This window comes from Catharus ustulatus, chromosome 1 (assembly GCF_009819885.2).
Source record: "Catharus ustulatus isolate bCatUst1 chromosome 1, bCatUst1.pri.v2, whole genome shotgun sequence".
Classification (NCBI taxonomy): domain Eukaryota; kingdom Metazoa; phylum Chordata; class Aves; order Passeriformes; family Turdidae; genus Catharus; species Catharus ustulatus.
Window position 1 is genome coordinate 140,577,177 of NC_046221.1, and position 19,294 is coordinate 140,596,470.

Below are 19,294 nucleotides of genomic sequence, written 5' to 3' on the forward strand. Positions count from 1 at the left end.
AGGAGACCCCGGGCAGCTCGGCCGTGTCTGCCCGCGGTGCCTCGGCTGCTGCTGCCCGGCCGGCTCGGGAACAGCTGCGGCTTAGCTGGGTCACCGCTAATCGCGTTTCTCCGCAGGCTGCGGCGCGCCAGCAGGGCAGGAGCCCTGGGATCTGTTCTGCTCCATGCGGGGCTCTTTTTCCCGTCTGAAAGTTGTAATGAAAGTGGAAAGAGCGACTGTCTGTGTCAGGACCTGAGAAGCCGAATCCAGGCCAGGTTGCAGCTGCGCCTGGTGTTGGGCTCTAGAAATGCGACTGATGCTTGGTTATAGTTCAGTTTCTTTCCTCCTGTTTATGTAGCCTCACTTAAGAGATTTCCCCCCTCCTTCTCCTCTCCTAAGCAGTCCAGTGTCATTTGGTCAGAGCATTTTCCTTTTTTGTTTTTTATTTAACACCTTATTTGCCTAACACCGGTTATCCTCAGAACTGCGGGCCTCCTGAGCTGGTAGAGAGGGACAGGGAGCAGAATGAACACCCTGTAATCCAGGAAGAAGCAGTTAGTGACCTGCTGTGCCACTTGGATGCTTACAAGTCTATGAGACTGGATTAGACTCATCCTGGGGTGATGAGAGAGCTGGTAGAAGAGCTCACCAATCTCCTCTTCATCATTCATCATCAGTCCTGTCTAACCAGGGAGGTCCCACATGACTGGAAGCTGTCCAGTGTGACACCTGTCCACAAGAAGGGCCAGAAGGTGGATCCAGACAACTACAGGTCTATCAGGCTAACCTTGGTTGCTTGCCCAGCAAGGTTATGAAGCAGATACTCACATGACACATACAAGGGATCAGTCCCAGCCAGGATGGTTTAGGAAAGCCAGGTCCTGCCTGACCAACCTGATTGTCATTTTATGACCAGGTGATCTGCCTAGTAGACGGGGGGGGGAAGGTTGTAGATGTCTCAGATGCATTTTCAAACCTAATTGTTCTGTGATTATGTCACTATTCCTGTCCTTCCCCCTTTCAATGGTGTCGAGGTCCTATTCTTTCATTCTGCTTCATTCTTTCCCATGCCAGCCAATCCAATTGGCAGAAGGGGTCTGGCAGCAGGTGATGTGTTCCTGTAACTTTCTGGAAAGCAAGGAAACAAGAAACACCTGTCCCAGAGAGTTTAGTTATGCTCAAAAGAGAGAAAAACAAAAAACAAAAAACTCCAAGAAAACCATCCTGCAAGAAATGAGCAGTTTCTTCAGCCTGAAGATAGAAAAGGGATATAAATACTGCAAAACATGACCATAGATGTATGTAATTTAAAGTAATACTTTACAATTTCAAAGACATGTATTGACAAAAGAGTGATAATTTTATTCCCAGTAAGACACTTTTTTGATATTACTTTAATTCCAGTATTTCAACTGGAATAATCTCTGTTATTTGGCTTCACAGTGGTACCTCAGACACATCTGATACGATGTGCTCTCCTACTATGCCCCTTGCACCAGGCTGCCAGTGGTGGGATCCCTTTCTCCTTGCTCCTGCAGCTGCCACAATTGGTATCTATAGGAAAACATGCCACTAGAGAGAAATCTGCATCTCCCATCTTCTATTTCTGTTGTGAACCCGGTGTATCTACCTGACTTTCTGACAGATTTTATAAGATCCCTGCAGTGCCTGCAGGGAAACAGGATGATTTGACTGCCTTATCTAGAGGGAATTCCCAAAAGAGAATTCACTTCAGGATGATCCAACCTCCTTTCACTGCCAGTAGCAAACAGTTGTTTACAAATTACTCCATTGGATCCTGCGTCTCTGGGTGGAGAAAGTGTGTTGTTAACTGTGTGTTTCACACTGAATTCAACAGGGAAAAAATGTTGATAGAATGGTTGCTTGGCTCCCAGAACATGCTGTCCTTTGTCAGAAGGTGCTACTGTCACACAAGGCACAGCTGGGGAAAGAGCTCCTGGCTCACAAGTGCATCTGCCCTGGCTGAAATAAAGGTTGTGGAACAAATGCTCAATAGTTCTTGGTGAAATTCTGTGTTTTCTGTTTATGGCAAGGTCTGTCATAGTTTTTGTGATTGTAAGTGGTTTTATTTAAAACATTCTGAAATCTTGTTTGAAACATATTATTGCCATGAAAACTAAATCTGTAGAAGTTGCACCAGCCTACATGATAAATTCACACACAAAACTAATAGTTTCTCTGTACATTCAGCAGAAAATTTTCACGTTTTCACCCTTACTTGTATGTAATGCATATATACAAAAATTTTACTGATACAGTAAGAACTGGGGTGTTAAAAATCCAGTTTCCAACATGAACTACTGTTGCCATTTTTAGTTTGCTTGCTGTGGCAATGTGTTGAAGGTGTGTGTGCTGGACTGTTGGAAGAAGTTACAGTGATTCTGCAATAATTTTCTATGAGTAAAGTGCTCTTCGGATGGAATACAATTATTTTGGAGTTTTGGCCATATCTTTCTTCGTTTATGTGATGTGAAGTAAGTTATGGTCCAACACTGATAGGTACTTCTTGACTCTGCTGTGGTGTGACTATGAGAAAATAAAGGACTGACTTGCAGTGGCAGCTCATGCTTCAGGTGGCCTGTTCTGTTTTGTTCTCTTCCCACTCTTACTTCTCTCTCCCCTGTCCTTGCTTTACCTCCTTGCCCATCCTGCTCTTGGCTTCCCAGTGAGCCATTTCAGCTCCTTGTTGCTGTGGTTCTGCAGGATCACCCTTGCTGCCCTTGGCACCCCTTCCAGCAGTGATTCTCCACAGGTTGTCTTGGCTTGCCTGTCCCAGCTGCCAATCTCATGGGCCCCTGGCACACACAGTGTCTCTTAATGCACCTTCCTTCCCATGATGTCTGTAGCTGCTTTTGCTCCATGAAAGCCTCTCCCTGTGGCCATTCCCAGTAACCTGCACTTCCAGAGCCTGCTCTACATCACTTATGGCCATTCAGATCCTGCTGCCTCCTCCACCATTTCTGGATCTCCCCAAATTTATTCCTCCTCCACTGACACCTCCAGCCACTGATGTTTCTTGCCCTGCCTTCCCAACTGCCCTCTTTCTTTGATTCTTTAAACCAGCTTGTTTCAACTTCAATTTCCAGAGCAGCCCTCTGCAGCCATGCCTCTCTTCAGTGTGCTTGTCTGGTTACTCAGGGAGCCTCCTGCTCATTGTGCCGTGTGAGAGTCTCCTCTCACCCCTGGGCTTTGTTCCCACCATGGCAATGCTTTGCTGCTGCCTCCATCCAGGGGCAGGGCCGTGCAAGTCTTGCAATGTGCACTGACCAGCTGCAGTCAAAATACACAGAAAGACTGGTGTTGGACTGGTAGGTCAAAAACCTGTTACACTTCCCCTCCTTCAGGCCAGATCTTCAAACCAGGTCTGGGTTTGGCAGGGAGCATGGGCTCTGTAAGAGACTGCCTGGTGGTGTGGGGGATCGGGGTGCAGGTGGGGTGAAGGACATGGTGAGATGTGCCTGTCCTCCACAGGCAGGCTCCATTGCCATCTCAGTGGCATGTCCTGTAGCTGTGTTGGTGGCAGCTGGCCTTGGATCAGGACAGAGCAGTGCTCGGAAGTGAGGAGAGGTATCTGTTCCTTGACTCCCACAGTCCCCAGGAGCTTTGTGTCCCCCCAGAGACCTCTGGTCCTTTCTAAATGCATAGCTGGGAGCCCTGCATGTGTGTTCATCTGCTGTATCTTCTCTCCCTGTCCTTTGCTCTGCCTTTGAATTACAGAGCAGAACTGTCAAAACCACCTCTCCCAAAAATAATCTCTTGCTTCAGAGGCTGGAAAATATGACAGCTCATTTTCATATGCAGAGCGATGCAGTGGGTGTCTGAAAGCAGCTGAGGCTGAGGGGGTGGCCAGGGAAAGGCAGCTCTGAAATGGCAGCTGGGGAACATGAGAGGAAGGACGGAAGGAAGGGAGCAAATGAAGAACGGGGAGGGGACGGAAGGAGAGCCGGAGGCAGCGGACAGCAAGTCCAGGGCATGAGAGAGTTGTACAGTGTGTGGCTGTTCTTTTTTCCTGTCCTTCTGCTCCCGTTCAGTTATTGAATTAGAAAAGTATCTCTGCTGCTACTGACAGCAATTGCCAAGCTTGATATATCAGATAACTGGGGAGAGGGAGCATACAGTCAGCAACAAGGCAGCTTGGTGCTTTTTTCGTCTCGTTTTTCCTTCTTCATGGCCCATTTTCCTCACATATCCTAACCTGAAGAAAATCTGCTTCTTTCTGGTTCTGCGATTGCCTATTAGAATACCAAGTGTAAAACAGAACTTACTTGTCGTAAAGATTTCAGTCTATGGGTTTTACTTTGCTTTACCAGTCTGATTGCCAGATGGAGCAAATCCTGTTTGCCTGGCAGTGCCATGTTCCTCCCCAGCCCGATATGATACTCACCCCGTTTCTGTGTACGTGCATTTTACAGAGTATTGCTCACAGCCCTTTGTCTCTGGAGCATTTGTGGCTGTGCCTGAGTCATTGCAGTTCCAGTCCTGCTGTGCCTGCTCACTGGAAGGCTTCAGAGTCTGTCGGCAGTGTTGATGTTTGCACTGCTGCCATAGGAGACAGCCTCGTGGGGTCGGGGGAAACCTCAAATATCCCTAGTGAAGCCAAAGGGCAGGTGAGACAAACTTCTTTTTGGCAAGTGAGCTGTTTCCAGTGAAGTTGATCCTCTCTGGCGGCACTGGAAGCAGCTAAAGGATCACTGTCAATTCACAAATATTTTCCATTCAGTTTCCCAGAGAAGCTGAGGATGTGGTTTAATGCTACCCAGGAGGAAATGGGTGCTAAAGGTCATCTGGTTCCACCATCCCTGCCACAGGCAGGGACACCTTCCACTAGACCAGGTTGCTCAAAGCCCCATCCAGCCTGGATGTGAACACTTCCAGGGATAAAGCGCCTCATTTTTATGATTGTGAAACTAAATTGTCATGGGATTGGGACAATAAATTAGAGAAGAGAATTGGGAACACAGCTGGTAATTTACTGGCCAGCTTTGTCGCTGGTCTAGGGGCTGAGCTAAGACAGGTGAAACTACAGTCTCTTGAATTTCACCCCTCTCTTAAGAAAAACAGCTTTGTTATCTGTGGCTTATCTTGGCTTTGGCATGCAGAATTAAGAAGGTGTTTTAAGTTGTTCTTTTGTCCTAAACACTTCTGTTTCTACCTACAAATAAGCAAGAGACATTTTCCACTTCTCATGACAGGACATCAAGGGGTATTTTTTACTTCTGATGAGTACATGTTTCACTGTAGGACAGTTCTAGTCAGCACAGAAAGAACCCAGGTAAGTAAATGATCACTTACCAAAAATTGTGAGAGGTTTTATACTCAACTGTTTCAGTGCAGGATTAGATTGCACGCCAACTAGAACTTTCCTTGGGTCCTGTGGTTGTGTTTCTTCTGAGGACACTGTGCAGGACCTTCTGAAGTCTTGTACAGCTACAGCCGTGCTTCCATCAGTCTTTTTTGGAAGGTCAACCAAAACAGGTGTCTGACCAGCTCAAACCAGCCAAGTCACATACTCACTGAGTGTCTTGACCCAAAAATCCCGAGAATCAAGTGGCAATCAGGAATTAATATTGGAATGATTTGTTGATTCCGTCAGTGATTTCTATTTCACTTCCCATGGTGTGACCATGTGTTTATTTTTGTTTAGTAACTTGTGTGGTCTTTGTTGTGCAATGCTGGTGAGTTTGTTGATACCTCCAGTAAAGTTCAACATTGCTGTGTCATGTGGAGTTTGTCATTTCACAACAACATGGGTATCTTTGGAGAGCTGTGGAAGAGTATGGCAAAGTGACATTTCTTTTTTTTTTGCAGACAGAGCTTGGAAAATATCAGAAAACACAACAGAGAATGTTTTCTGCTTGAGATGATACCTGATATCATACAGGTCTGTTCATTCTACCACTTGGAAAGCTATATTTAATATATTTTGAGTTTTCTCAGTGTCATGATTGATTAAACTGTTCAGTATAAAACTTAACTGATCAATATTAATTTCTGGTATCAAAATCAGGAACTTAGAAGCTGAACTGTCAGCCAATAAAATGAGAAGCAGACAACCTGTAAACATGTAGAATGAGCTTGTGTAGCTAACAAAACCACCTGTTCCTGCTATGATCAAATAAATGTTTTTCCCAATTGAAGTGTTAGAAACACATTTGTGTCCCTTTCCTGCCAAAACAGAATTTGCTTGTTACACTGTGACCTAAAGGCAGCTGCATTTTAAAAATTCCTGTGATGAGCTAAATCCTGGAGGTATGCAGGACATGAGGTGGTGGTGGTGGTATGGGACATAGCAATGTAATATAAAAGTCAGCAGGGACCCTTTGCCTTTCCTCCTAAAACAGGTAACAGCATTTCCATACCTCCCACTATAGGTACTGTTCTGGTTTTGGCTGCTATGGAGTTAATTTTCTTCCCAGTAGCTGGTACAGTGCTGTGTTACGGATTCAGTAAGAGAATAACATTGAAAACATGCTGATGTTTTAGTTGTTGCTAAGTAGTGCTTCCCCTAAGTCAAGGACTTTCCAGTTTCCCATGCTGTGCCTGTGAGGAGCTACACAGAAGCCTGGAGGGAGCACAGCCAGGACAGCTGACCCAAACTGGCCAAAGGAATATCCCACACAGTGTGGAGCCTGAGCATGACATAAATGGCATGGAATAAGAGTGGACTGTCTGCAATAGAGTTAATTTTCTTCATAGTAGCAGGTTTGGGCCTGTGTTTGGGATTTGTCCTGAAAATGGTGTTGATAACAGAGGAACATTTTCATTATCACGGAATGGCACTAATACAGAGTCAAAGCCTTTTCTGCTTCTCGTCTCATTCCCTCCGTGAGGAAGCTGGAGGAGCACAAGGAGCTGGGATAGCTGACCCCAGCTGACTAGAGGAATATCCCACTCCATATGGCATCATGTTCAGCATATAAACCTGGGGGAAGAAGAAGGAAGAGAAGGGTGTTTGGAGCAATGGCATTTGTCTTCTCAAGTCACCATTACACATGATGGAACCCTGCTTTCCTGAGGATGGCTGAACACCTGGCTGTCCATGGGGAGGGGTGAATGAATTCCAAATTCCTTGGTTTGCTTTGCTTGTGTTCCTATTAGACTGTCTTTATCTCAGTCCCTGAGTTTGCTCACTTTTCTGATTCTCTTCCCATGCCACTGCCAGGGAATAAGCAAGTGGCTGTGTGGTGCTTAATTGCTGGCAGGGTTTTAGCCATGGCATGTATTTTGATAGAAGTAAGGGGATCTAAGGTTTTTCTTTCCTTTAAATCTACCTTTCATTATTTTTGGACTATTGACTCATTTAATCTTGATATGAAAAGTGAGATAGAGATGCTAATAGCTCCCACAGTGTTAATTTATTAATGTATTACCTGGACCCACCACCTACCTCTTAGTTTATATTCAAACAAACAAACAATCTCTAGATAGGAAAATTAAAGTGAAAAAGGGCAGGTAGCATGTCCTTCATCTGATGCAGACTAAACTGCATCCAGTTTGGCCCCCTGCAGCTGATGCACTCCTGTATGTGTCAGCAGGCCTTGAGCTCCCCATGTCCTGCTGCTGTCTGTTGCCAAATTCCTGGCTCACATGCCACACCCTTGGCATCATGGTGCAAAGCACATCACTGACGAGTTGCTAAGCCACCCACTTGCTATTAGTAATTGATTTCCTTATTTTTCTTAAGATTTCACAGGAATTAAGGGCAAGGGGCAAACTTGTGAGACCTGTGGAGATAAAGGCCTTGTGTTTCATTTAAAGAGATGTGATAAGAGCCACTGCTTCGCTGCTCACATAATCTCTTAGCAGCAATATAAGGATTAAGCAATTCTACTTTTGATCTTTAAAACAGGAGCCTTTGTGAAAGCCAGCTTTGGTATTCCTCAGTGCAAGTATCTGACTGGCATGTGGGGCTGCAAGGAGATCTCTATTCTCCAAATCCACAATGTGCAGGGACAGTGTTGGCTTTGTCAGAGACTACTTGGAGGGAACCTCTGTCAGTGGAGTTACCCTCATGACCAGAAAAACTTGCCCAAAGATTTACATCAGTTTTTGCAAGATGCCAGGTGCACCTGGAGGTTGTGCAGGTTATGCAGTGTGCCCACATTCCAAGCCCTGCATGGCAGCAAGGCTGCCAGCATCCATCTGCTCTCTGAATTCTCTTCTCTGTGTCTCACTTTGCTCTTGCAGCTCAGTTTTGGGGACACACACTTAATTCCTGCAGCTGTGCGTGGAACATGCGCACTTTGGTCTTGCAGCTCACTGTTGGAGAGTCACTTCTGTCCCACAGGTCATCCTTGGTCCTACAGACTTCACTCTGTGGGAGCCACAGTATCCTGGTTTTGGCTGGTATAGAGTTAATTTTCTTCCCAGGAGCTGGTACAGTGCTGTGTTTTCAATTTAGATAAGAATAATGTTGATAACACACTGATGGTTCAGTCGTTGCTAGTAGGGCTTGCCAAAAATCAAGGGTTTTTCAGCTTTCTGTGTTCTGCTAGTGAGGAGCTGCACAAGAAGCCAGGACAGCTGACCTGAACTGGCCAAAGGGATATTCTGTACCACAGAACACCATGTTGGGTACGTAAATTGTGGGGAATTGTCTGGAAGCTGCCAGTCACTTCCTGGGGATGGGATGGATATTGGACAGGGATGGTAAGCAGCTACACTATGCATCACTTGTCTTTCTTGGGTTTATTTATAGTTCTTTTTGTCCCCTCCCTTTTCATTATATTTATATATATTAATTCATTATTAGTAGTATCTTTTTTTTTTCAATTATTAAACCATTATCTCAACTAATGGGTTTTTCCTTTTTTTCTGATTCTCTCCCTCATCCCAGGGCTGGGGGGAGCAGTGAGCAGTGAGCTACATGGTCTTTAGTTGGCAGCTGAGATTAAACCTCAACAGACAGTAAGAAGAGGGACAGTATGAGCCTTGTTTGAGGTGACATGCAAAGTGGCATCCTGACCTAATGGAAGCTTTTCTAGAAGAGGGCACTGTTTTGTCTAGATTAGAGAGGGTACTTTTTTTCCAATTGGATCTGTGGTGCAGACTGAGCCCATGTAGCTGGTTATGGTACCCACAACTCTGCAGGGCCTGTGAGTGATGTGTTGGCATTAAAGGGCTGGCAAGCAGCCTTCTAAAGACCTTATCAATCTGAGCCTGCCTATGGCTGCTGCTGCCCTGGTCCAAAATCTCCTGTCCACGAGGGGAGGAAGGGATGGTGGACAAGGTCAGTGCCCGAAAGGGTGCAGATATGTAGGCAGGTGTCTATTGCAAAACAGACATGGAACGCTCTTGAGCATGGAGAGTGAACAGGCATGGGAAGCCAAGGAGGTCTAGGCAGGTGAGCCCTGTGCTGACATGTTCCCCTTCATCTTCTCTGTAGGTGCAAATCATCTGCTCCAAAGGATCCTTGTTGTCAGGAGCAGGGGACTGAGCAAGTTTACAATGTTTGACCCTGGGGCCAAGGTTGTTCTTGGGTTTTAACAGCAAAGTGTATATAAATATACCCAGAGTCACTATGGGTGGAGTTCATTTAAGATGAGGTGCTTATAACATAAGCATCTGGTTTTATAGCTCTTTTTATAGTCGGTGAAGTAATAAATAAATAAATATAATAAATATAAACCACTGGGTTCAAGCCTGTTATGTTTTTCCCTGACATGGAATGAATTAAATTCTGAGCTCTGTTGACTCCATCTCCCTGATGATAATGGAAACCTGGGCAGCAGCCACAGTGGGTGACTCTACAAAGCAGGTGGGTGAGGTGGATCCCACCACAAGTGCCCACAAGAGCCAACAGCTGGGCAGAGCAGAGTCTTGTGGAGGTACAGCAGGAGCAGGTTCGGGCTGTTTGCTGGCTCTTGGCAGGCAGGTGTCTGCAGCTCAAACACAGCACACACTACCCTTTGCTGCCAAGAGACATGGGGAAAAACTGAGGGGAGAGAGGAGACACTGTGATGGGGACTCAAATTTAGAGAAGGTGAAAAGGCTGAGGGACTTGCAAGGGCACAAAGGAAGTGGAGAAGAAGATAAGGTGCAGCTGTTGAGATGGGGCACGTAGAGGACAGTTTCAGACCCTGTAAACCAGGCTCTCACAGAGCAGCTGCCTCAGGGAACTGCTTGGTTACCTTTATCCTGCACCAGAAGCTCCCATTTCCCCTGGATGTGGTGCACAGCACGGCAGCTGACTGTCACTGTCTCTTGGAGGTTTGCTCTGCTGAGGAGCAGCGGCTCTGTTCCTCCGGGTTTTTCAGGAACTTGTCAATTATGAATCTCTTCTTTGGCCCCTGGCTCTGTCTCTTCGGCTGAAGCTGAAGGACTGATGTCAAATGCTTTGTGATCCCTTTGGCTTTCAGTTCAGTTTTCACAAGTGTATCTTGTATTGAAGAATAAATTTAAAAGTCAAGAGACAACCTGTGAGTAACTTAGCTCCATTCTCCCAGGAGAGAATTGACATTAATTTCTCACTGCTTCCAGGAACGTTTGGTTTTGTGAATTTTTTGTCAACATTTTTCTAGTATCTTCCTGTTTCTGAGTTAGCTTAAGGTGGATTTTGCAAGCAAGCTCTATTTCTATGCAAAGAGAATTGGCTGAAAATGGACTGAGATGTTAATTTCTATCACAAAGTTTCAGAAAGCTTTTTGACAGGTGATGTTGAAAAGTTACTGGTTTGCAGTAGTGGAAGGACAAAATGATTCTTGCAGAATACTGTTTCATCTCCCTTTGTTTAGGGACTGAAAATGCAGATATTTGGCAGAAATAAAGAGGGTGTGATTCTGCAGGTCTTGATGCCAGTGCAGTGAACTGTTTAGAGCAAGGGCTAAAATGCAATGGGAAGGAGATGTCTACCAGAAGAAAGCTTGCATCTTGTTGTTAGTTTCAAGAAACTAACAAGATGCTTTTGGTTACTTTAAAGATGCCTTAGTTAGTTTTGAGAAGTTTTCAAGATGGTCCTGAAGAACATCTTCATATATTTGATGGCACCAGATGTAAAAAAACCCACTGATGTTGTAATGTCTGTGTGTGTACATGTGTTTGTTTTGCAGCTAGAACAGAAAACTGCCACATCCCGCTCTGCTCGGTCAGGGTCGTGCACTTACCAGGAACATCTCCAGAGCCCGCCAAAAAGGGCATTTCCAGCATCAGTGTGGGGGTGGGTGGAAGAGAAAGCAGCAAGTGGGGTCAAGGTGCCTGCAAAAGGCTTTGTGGGTCACATTTTCCACACTTTTATTCTGCTTGTGTGTTCAGCCTTCAGCTGCACAAAGCTGGATGCACTGGTGGTGGATGCCACTCTCAGGGGTCACAATCAGTCACGGTCACTCTGAACACGAGTACAGAAAAAAGGAGGAAGGTGGAAGCACTTTGGGTTCCTTTGTCCTCAGGAGGCTTTGATGTTAATCTCAAATCCAGGTCAGTCTCTTGAGAATGATCTAAGTTGCAATTTATCTGGAACATGTAATATCCATGACAATTCTCCAGAAAGACTTGCTTGTTCGGGCTTCAGGTTCCCAAGACTTCCTGCTTCTGGTGAAGTCCTGGAAGCTCCTAAAGCTGATGTGACACCTCCTCCTCCACCCCAGTGTTTTGTGTCCTATGTGAGCAGCACTGTCAGCCTGTCACAGCTTGGGTCTGTTTCCTTGGGCTTAGTGAATTGAAGGCTCAGATTTAATTTAAGAGCAACTGGAGGAGTTGCTGCCATAGAGAAATCAGTGCTGGACCATTCTGGTCAGCACACTCGTGGAAGGCAAAGCTGAGACCCTAAAGTACATGTATGTCAAATGAAACCATGTCTGGAGAGCATTTCCTAAATTAAAGAAACACAGCCTAGCACCCATGCTGAAGGAAGCTTTTTGGATCCAAATTAGGATGGCACAGATGATACAGCAAAGACACGTTTAGGTGCAGACCTGTGAGTGGCCCTGAATGCACAGACCCCTCTCCTCTCTTTGGGATGACTATTTTTAGCACAGTATCTGACCAGCCAAATTCCAAGTGGAGTGTGGGTCTATTTGGTTACTGAAGGTCTATTTGGCAGCTCTGGTTGAATAATCCTGCTGGCACTGGCTTTTGGAGAGTTTGAGGCTTTAGAAACTTTTGGATCAAGTTTACTCTTGTTAAATAAACAATGAATATTGATTAGATCATATGATAACCCAACAGAGCACCCTTTCAAATACCGCAGGTCTCCAGAGTTCATTTTCATGCATTTATATTCTCAGAATGCCTTGAAATGGTTGCTTTGGTGCAAGACATGCTAGATCTTTTACTCATGAATTTCTATATTCTTTTATATGCAGGGACCTGTGCACACAGATAGGGGGATTTTCAAGGCTGCTTAAAGGATTTGGATACTCACTTTGTTTGCTTTAATTGGAGACTTGAATCCCTTAGGCAGCTTTGAAAATCTTAGCCATAATTCTTTGCTTATCTTAGTATATGGGGGTATGACTTTTTCCATGTTAAAATAATTTCTAAGTGCTCTTTTCTTGCTGCCATGATATAAAAATGTGATTAAGTGGGATTTTAAGAAGTATTTGTTTTTCTAGATGTATTAGTTTATTTTACTCATTTGTTGTTTTGTCTGCTGAGGAAGCTCTTAAATCACAATGTGTTTATATTTTGTACCAAGCAGAGTAGCAAAGGGTTTGTCTGGACTAAGCCTACACATCTATAAAGGCCTTTCATTATCATTATTTGTACAGCTTAAATGTCCTAGAAAGGCTTTCTCATCTTAAATCTCTGAGCAGTAGAGTTACGTACGTGGCCTCAGATGTATGTCAGGAGAGCACCATATGGCCCTGCCAAGTGCAGCAGTGCAGGAGCTGGTTTGCAGTGCTGGGAAGAGAGCGGGGAGTGAAATCTGTAAACAGAGCGGAGTAGGTGAAAGGCTGCCGTGCTCTGTTTACATGGGGGAGCTCTCGGGTTGCACAGGCGGTCTGTCCGGGCAGGAAGAGAAAAGCACAGCCTGTCTCCGTGCTGCTTCCCAAGGCGGTGTTCCATCCATCCCAGTGCCTTCCCAGCTGTTCTGCTGCAAGTGAAGCCCAGCCCACACCTCGGGCCAGTGCGAGCAGTGGAAGCTGTGGGCAGTGCACACAGGCTCCTTGTGCTGTCTGCAGCCCTACCCAGCGTGGCTCCAGGCTGAGAGTTGCCTTTCTGAGCTGCCTGGATGATGGAGATGAGCTGGTGCACTGCAGAGTGCTGGAGCAAGCCCAAGCGTGGGGAAAACCAGCTCATCCCCAGACCTGTCCTGGGTCTCATTGCCAGTCTTCTGGGTGGCACTCTGTTGGGTTTGACTTCTAGTTTAGGGCAACATATTCCTGTTTCACTCCCACCAAGGAGAGGATTTCCTTGGCAGTAACATGCTGAAATAAACAGAACTCGGGAATTTTCTTATTCTCAGAGTGAGCGAGGCATTGGCTGTGCTTTAGGCACACACAAAAGAAGATGCAACTCAATAGTTTTAGACTGATTTTTAAACATTACTTTGCCTTACCTGTACATATCAAAATGACAAAGACCTAGATTTTGGATTTCTTGAAGTGCTGGAAATGGTGCAGATGTTTTGTTAAATACTCACTTGTCCCCAGCAGTTTATTGAAAATGCTTTCCCCCCATTTTCTCTCCAGTTCCAAGAACAAGAGCTGCCCTGGAAGGATCACATGCCCTGCAGCTGTCCCTGTGACTGAAAGAGCTGGGAACTCCCATGGAGCACCAGCACCTTCTCCTGCACTCCTTTTTGGTTTTTTAATCGTAGCCTGGCAGGTGGCCCTGGTGACGCTCAGGAGGGGAGCCTGTGGCTGTCCCCGCTGTCTGTGGTCCCTGCCATGAGTGTAATCCCCTCTGCAGGGCTTGCTCTGCCAGGCTCAGGGCGTGTCCCCTTTGCGCACTTGCACACGCACTCTGGTTTGATTCTGGTCGAACAGGAGTGGCCACAGAGCAGGCTGGAGGCATCAGCCCCATCCCCAGGGCCCTGCTCCCTCCGTGCCTGCAGCAAGAGCAGCCCCAGGTTCTGCCAAAGCTCCTCTCTGCTCCGGGTGAGAGAGCTGGAAGCACCTACAGCACAGCAGGGAGTGACAGCCCATGGCTGCTTCCATCATCCTTCAGTTACTCATGTGCAGCTCTCTCCTGCTGGGGAGAGGCCTGAGAGCTGCTGAGGAGCACACTGAGTGAGAGCAGCTGGCTGTGCAAGCTGCACATCACACCTTGGGGGGAAAGGTTGCAGGGCACGAGCCATGGATGGACACAGACCCTTTGCCTGCGTGGGGACCCAGCCAGGGGTGGACGGTCACCTCGGGCCTGAGGAGCAGCACAACCCGGGACCAAGCACCATCACTGGACCCAGAGATGTGTGCAAGGGATGTGAAGAGCAGCTGCACAGGCTGTGAAGGTATAAAAGCTCAGGGATCTCTTCATTGGGGGGTCCTCCCCAGAGACACCTGCTCAAGCTGTCCTTGCTGTACCACAATTAAAATACTTAAAGGAACCAGATGTTTGAAATTCTGCTATGGGAAAGCCAGGGTGGGGATGGTGACTGTGTGAGTGGTGTGTGTATGAGTCAAGTGGGACGCCTGTCAGTTCACTGGAGCTGCCCAGTTTGGGGTGATGTGAGTGAGTCTCCCAGAGTGGCTCCCAAATGGACAGAGAAACTTCCTTAACAGCAAGACAGGCATACTACCGTGTCATCCTCCTCCTTTGCTGTTTTTCCATGGGCACAGGGCAGCCTGGGAACTATCCAAAAGGACCTTTTAGAGATCCATTGTGAAATCCCATGGTCACTGATTTTCAAACACCCAACAGAAGCTACAATGATTTAACAAACTATCTCTGCTGATCCGGCCCTGCCATTTGCAGACAGTATAGACACTCTGTGTGAATTACAGACTGGATACCAAGCCAAACACTGTGCTTCCATCTGGAGCTTTACAGCTCTGCTTCTTGCTTTTATCAGTTTGCTCAGCTGGGCAAGGGAGCCTAGTGCAGAAACTGATTTTCTTTGGAAAAAAAATAACAATCTGCTTAATGCTGAAACAATGCCTTCTGACTAGCTGTCAGGGCCTTCAGTTGGTTTGAGTGTATCTTATTCCAGACCATGATGCTTTCTATGAGTGTTCTCAGCTTCACCTTTCCGTTGTGTACCTTACCTGAAACCCTGCTGCTGGGACTTGCAATCATTCAGCTGGAACTAAAAATGAAACAAACGACCTTAGATCTAATTTATGTGTGAAGCTGGGAACTGTACTGGGTAAGAAAACAACTTTTATTTTATTTAATATCCTGGGGACATGCTGCAGAAAGCCCAGCATGCTGTGTGCATAAAACATGCACCATGTGTAAAAAGAAGCTTACAAGCTAACATGTTTTAAGGTGAAATTGCTGCAATGTGAGACAAACCCCAGAAGCTTGAAGGGACAGCGTCAGTCTGAGTTTGGGGGATTGTTAGTAGTCACTGGAGAGGCAAAAGAAGGTCACAGATAGAAAGAAAATGTGCTCTTATAGAAACAGGCAGGTGGAGTGAGCTCACTGCACCCTCTCCAAGCCCAGAGCAGCATGTTGGGCAGGTGGGGTCAGTCTGTGGCACAGGGAGCCTGCACCAGCTCCTAGGAAACTGCAGAGGGCTGTGGTGTGACAGGGTGTGACAGCGGCACCCTGTCCTCTCCCTGCTAGCCATGTCACATCCAGAGTTGTCTCCTGCCCTGTCCTGGCAGGTGCAGGGCTCTGACTGGCAGGTGTGGAAGGTGCCAGTGCCTCAGCAGCCAGGCACACTGCTCGGCTGTGGCTGCAGTGCCAGCCCTGGTGTGGCATGCAAGCTGTCTGCATTCCTGCACTGGGGACTTGCAGCCACCATCTCATCCTGATGCTTTAGTCCTGCAAGGGTGCATGATAGGACACCTGGCATGTGAGACAGAGGTCTCTAATTCTGGTGTCCTCCAGGGTTGCACTGGGGCAGGGCTCATCCCACTCAAGATTCATCCAACATAACCAGTCTGCTGGTTTAAGGTTTGATACCAAGGAAACTCCCTGCTCTGAGGTGGAGGGGTAATCCTGACTGCCAGAGACTGCTTGGGCCAGGAGCAGCTTTGTGTGCTATGCCAAGCTAGTGCCTGGAGCCACAGCTCTACAGCCAGGTGAGAGGCACCAGAAGGTTGTCCAGAGCACCAGGGTCTGGAGCCAGATCTATGTGTGAGCCCTGTGGGCTTTATGTGCCTGCCATTCCATTGCCAGGCTGAGGGTGACTCCCCTGGTCTTCACCTGCCAGCTTTGAGGTTTGAGATGGCTGAATCCCACAGAAGTGCCCAAACAGGTGGCATCCTCTGAGGCCTTAGGCTCAGGGGACAGAGGCAGGCAGACAGCAGTGGCCCATGGAGGTGGGTGTGGGTGTGGGTGGGTGCATGCCCTGGGTGCAATGGGCCTGGGGGCTGTTTGCTGCTGCTGGAGAGGAGCTCCAGCCCTTTGGCAGCACCAGTGATGGGAGAGCCCCTGCTCCAGGGAGATTGCAAAATGGATTTGGCAGAAGCAGAAGCACAGCATGCTAAATGTGCTAAGCTAAACCAGCATTGCTTGGTGGATTGTTTGTTTTTTTCTCACAAGCCATCAAACAAACACCTCTTTGGGGCCTGAGCAGAAGCTGGGAATTCCTTCTCTGTTTCTGCTTTTCCCCTGCTTGTCCATTCCCCACTTGTCCTGCCCATTGCAGGATCCCACAGGGCTCCCACAGCTGCTGCAGCAACACCACAGAAAAATGCATTGTGGCTCCATGGGACCCGGCTCGATGGTCCCAAGGGATGGAGGGCTGGCACTGCCAGGGGAGCAGCAGCTGAGCCAGTGGAGCATGAATGGTTCTCCCTTGGCGCTGCCCAAGCAGTAGAGACTTCCTAAAGCCAACTAGAGGTGTTTTAAAAGCAAATATTGCAAAGCATTGCCTGGCCTTCCTCTAGCTAGAAGGGGAAAAAATGCTATTTTGGTCTCGCATGAGTCTCAAGTGGAAAATTTCAGCTGAACTGATTCCGGCTGGCGGGGTTAAGGGAGGTGAGGCCCAGCTGCCGCTGGCTCTGCAGCACGGACGGACAGACGGACAGGCGGACAGCTCCGCAGGAGCCCGAGCCTGCCACGCGGGCAGGGCTGGGTCTGGCAGCGGCTCCGGTGGGAGAAAGGAAACCTGAGCCCAGGGGAGCGCAGGGGTTGGGATGCAGCCTCCGAACGCCGCTGTTACCGCTCCCGCCTGGGAATAATCCGTGCCAGCCCTCCAGGGGCCGAGGGCCGCCTTTCCACCTTGTCCCCGTCCTGTCCCCAGCTGCAGTCACTGCCCTCGGTGCAGCCCATGTAGGGGGGCAGAGCAGGGACACTGGGGCGGGGACGATCCCTGTCCTGCGGGAATAACAGAGGAATGTGAGCCTTGAGCACTGGCCTTGAGCGCCGGCCTTGAAGCCGTGCCAGGGGAGCTCGCCCCGGGCCAGGGAGCGCGGGTGGAGCCGGCGAGGGCGAGCGCCGGGCGGGCAAGCCCGGCTGGAGAAGGGGCTGCCGGCTCCGCATCCTTCTCCTCAGAGCTGAGATCCCAGGACCCCGCACTTCAGGACCTAGAGAGGGCTGGGAACTTGCTGTTCAGGTGTGCGTTGGTGGAAAACAGCAGTAATTTGTTGAAATCGCAAATTCAAATGGGAACGTTCGCGTGTGTGTGAGGGAGACCGAGTCGCCTGGTCCTGTGTCCTGGAGTGTCTCTCCCCATTCCCCTCGATGTGGTACGAGCCTGGCTAGGTCAGTCCCAATCCTCACATGGAACAGGAAGGTTTTGGATCCTCAGAGGGCTCCAAAGAAAGGGTTTTCCAGGCAGCCCTACCCGCAGCACCGGCCAGCACAGCTCCAGCCCCCAGGGCAGCGCTCGGCCAGGTTGGTGGCACAGCCCGGAGTGGAGAGGGGGTTTGTGAGCCGGTGTCACAGGCTCGCCGGGAAATTCTCTGGGGACGTCTTGGGTTCAGCCATTAGGTCAGAGCAGGCTGCGCAGGGCTTCGTCCCGTCGGGGCCGGGAATGCCTGCGGGAAAGGATCCCGACAGCCTGTCTGGGCAGCTCTTGGCACTGCCTCACGCGTCCGGACGGCTTCCCCCGTCCGCCGCTCCAGGGGCATTTGAGGAGCGCGGGGGAGCGTGACGTGGCGCCGGAGCGTGTGGAGAGCAGCCGCGACCGCGCCCCGCCCGGCGCCGCCGGGACACGGGACCGGGCTGGGCCGGACCGGGGCTGGGCTGGGCAGGGACGGGCCGGACCGGGGCTGGGATGGGCAGGGACGGGCCGGACCGGGGCTGGGCTGGGCTGGGACGGGCCGGACCGGGGCTGGGCCGGGCTCTCCCTCCGCCCCGCCGCACGCAGCGGCTCCGGGCGGGCGCTGGAGCTCCCTGCTGGCCGCAGCTCCTCCCGAACGGCAGCACCGGCCCCGGGGCTCGCTGGGGCTCCCAAGGGAAGGTACTGGGAGGAGGGTGTCCCATCACTGCTGCCCAGACCAGCCCTGGCTGCAGTGAGCTGTAGGACACAGCTCTCTGCTTCAGCACCGGCACCCCGGGGATTTCCATTGGAAAGGTGTAATAAACTTCTGACACACACAGCTGAGTGGCTTGCTTAAGGGTACGAAGAAAGGAATTTAGAGACTGGGTGGTTGAGCAAAAACACACAAAAATAAACGCGAATTATTTTCCCTGTTTGACTGATACGAAGGAGTTGTCCTGTATTGACATGACACAGTAGGACAGGTAGTGTTAGACGATGCACATTCGACAGATTGGGCTCTGATACTGCCCACTGCAACGTTCAAGCATTTCAAGGGAACATTAAAATAAACAATTACATTTAACAGAACTTGGGGGAAGCAGCTGGGTGAAGACAGGGGGGGACCAGTCCCTGCTGCCACATCCAAACTCAGGCTGCTGACAAACACAATTAGTTTTATCCTGTGAGCCAAGAGGGTAATCATGCTAATGCCTCTAATTTAGCTTAAAGATGGGGCAGTTGCAAAAAAGATGAAAACATAAAGGGAAACAAGCTTGCAAATAAAGCGAATAAAGCTTGTTACTCCAAGCATAAGGACTGCAAGAGGAAGGATCCTGTGACAGGACCAGCCCTTAGGGAATAGCCCTGGAGTTCTGGGTTAGAGACCTTTACCTTCCTTCCCTTAGCAGCCCCTCTGCCAATACCACAGATACCCCCCTCCACTGTCCTCAGACCATGCTTTTCCCTAAAACTCAGGGTAAATACTTGATGCACTTGACTCTTACAAAATAAAGCAATAACTAGCAATAAACTGAGGAA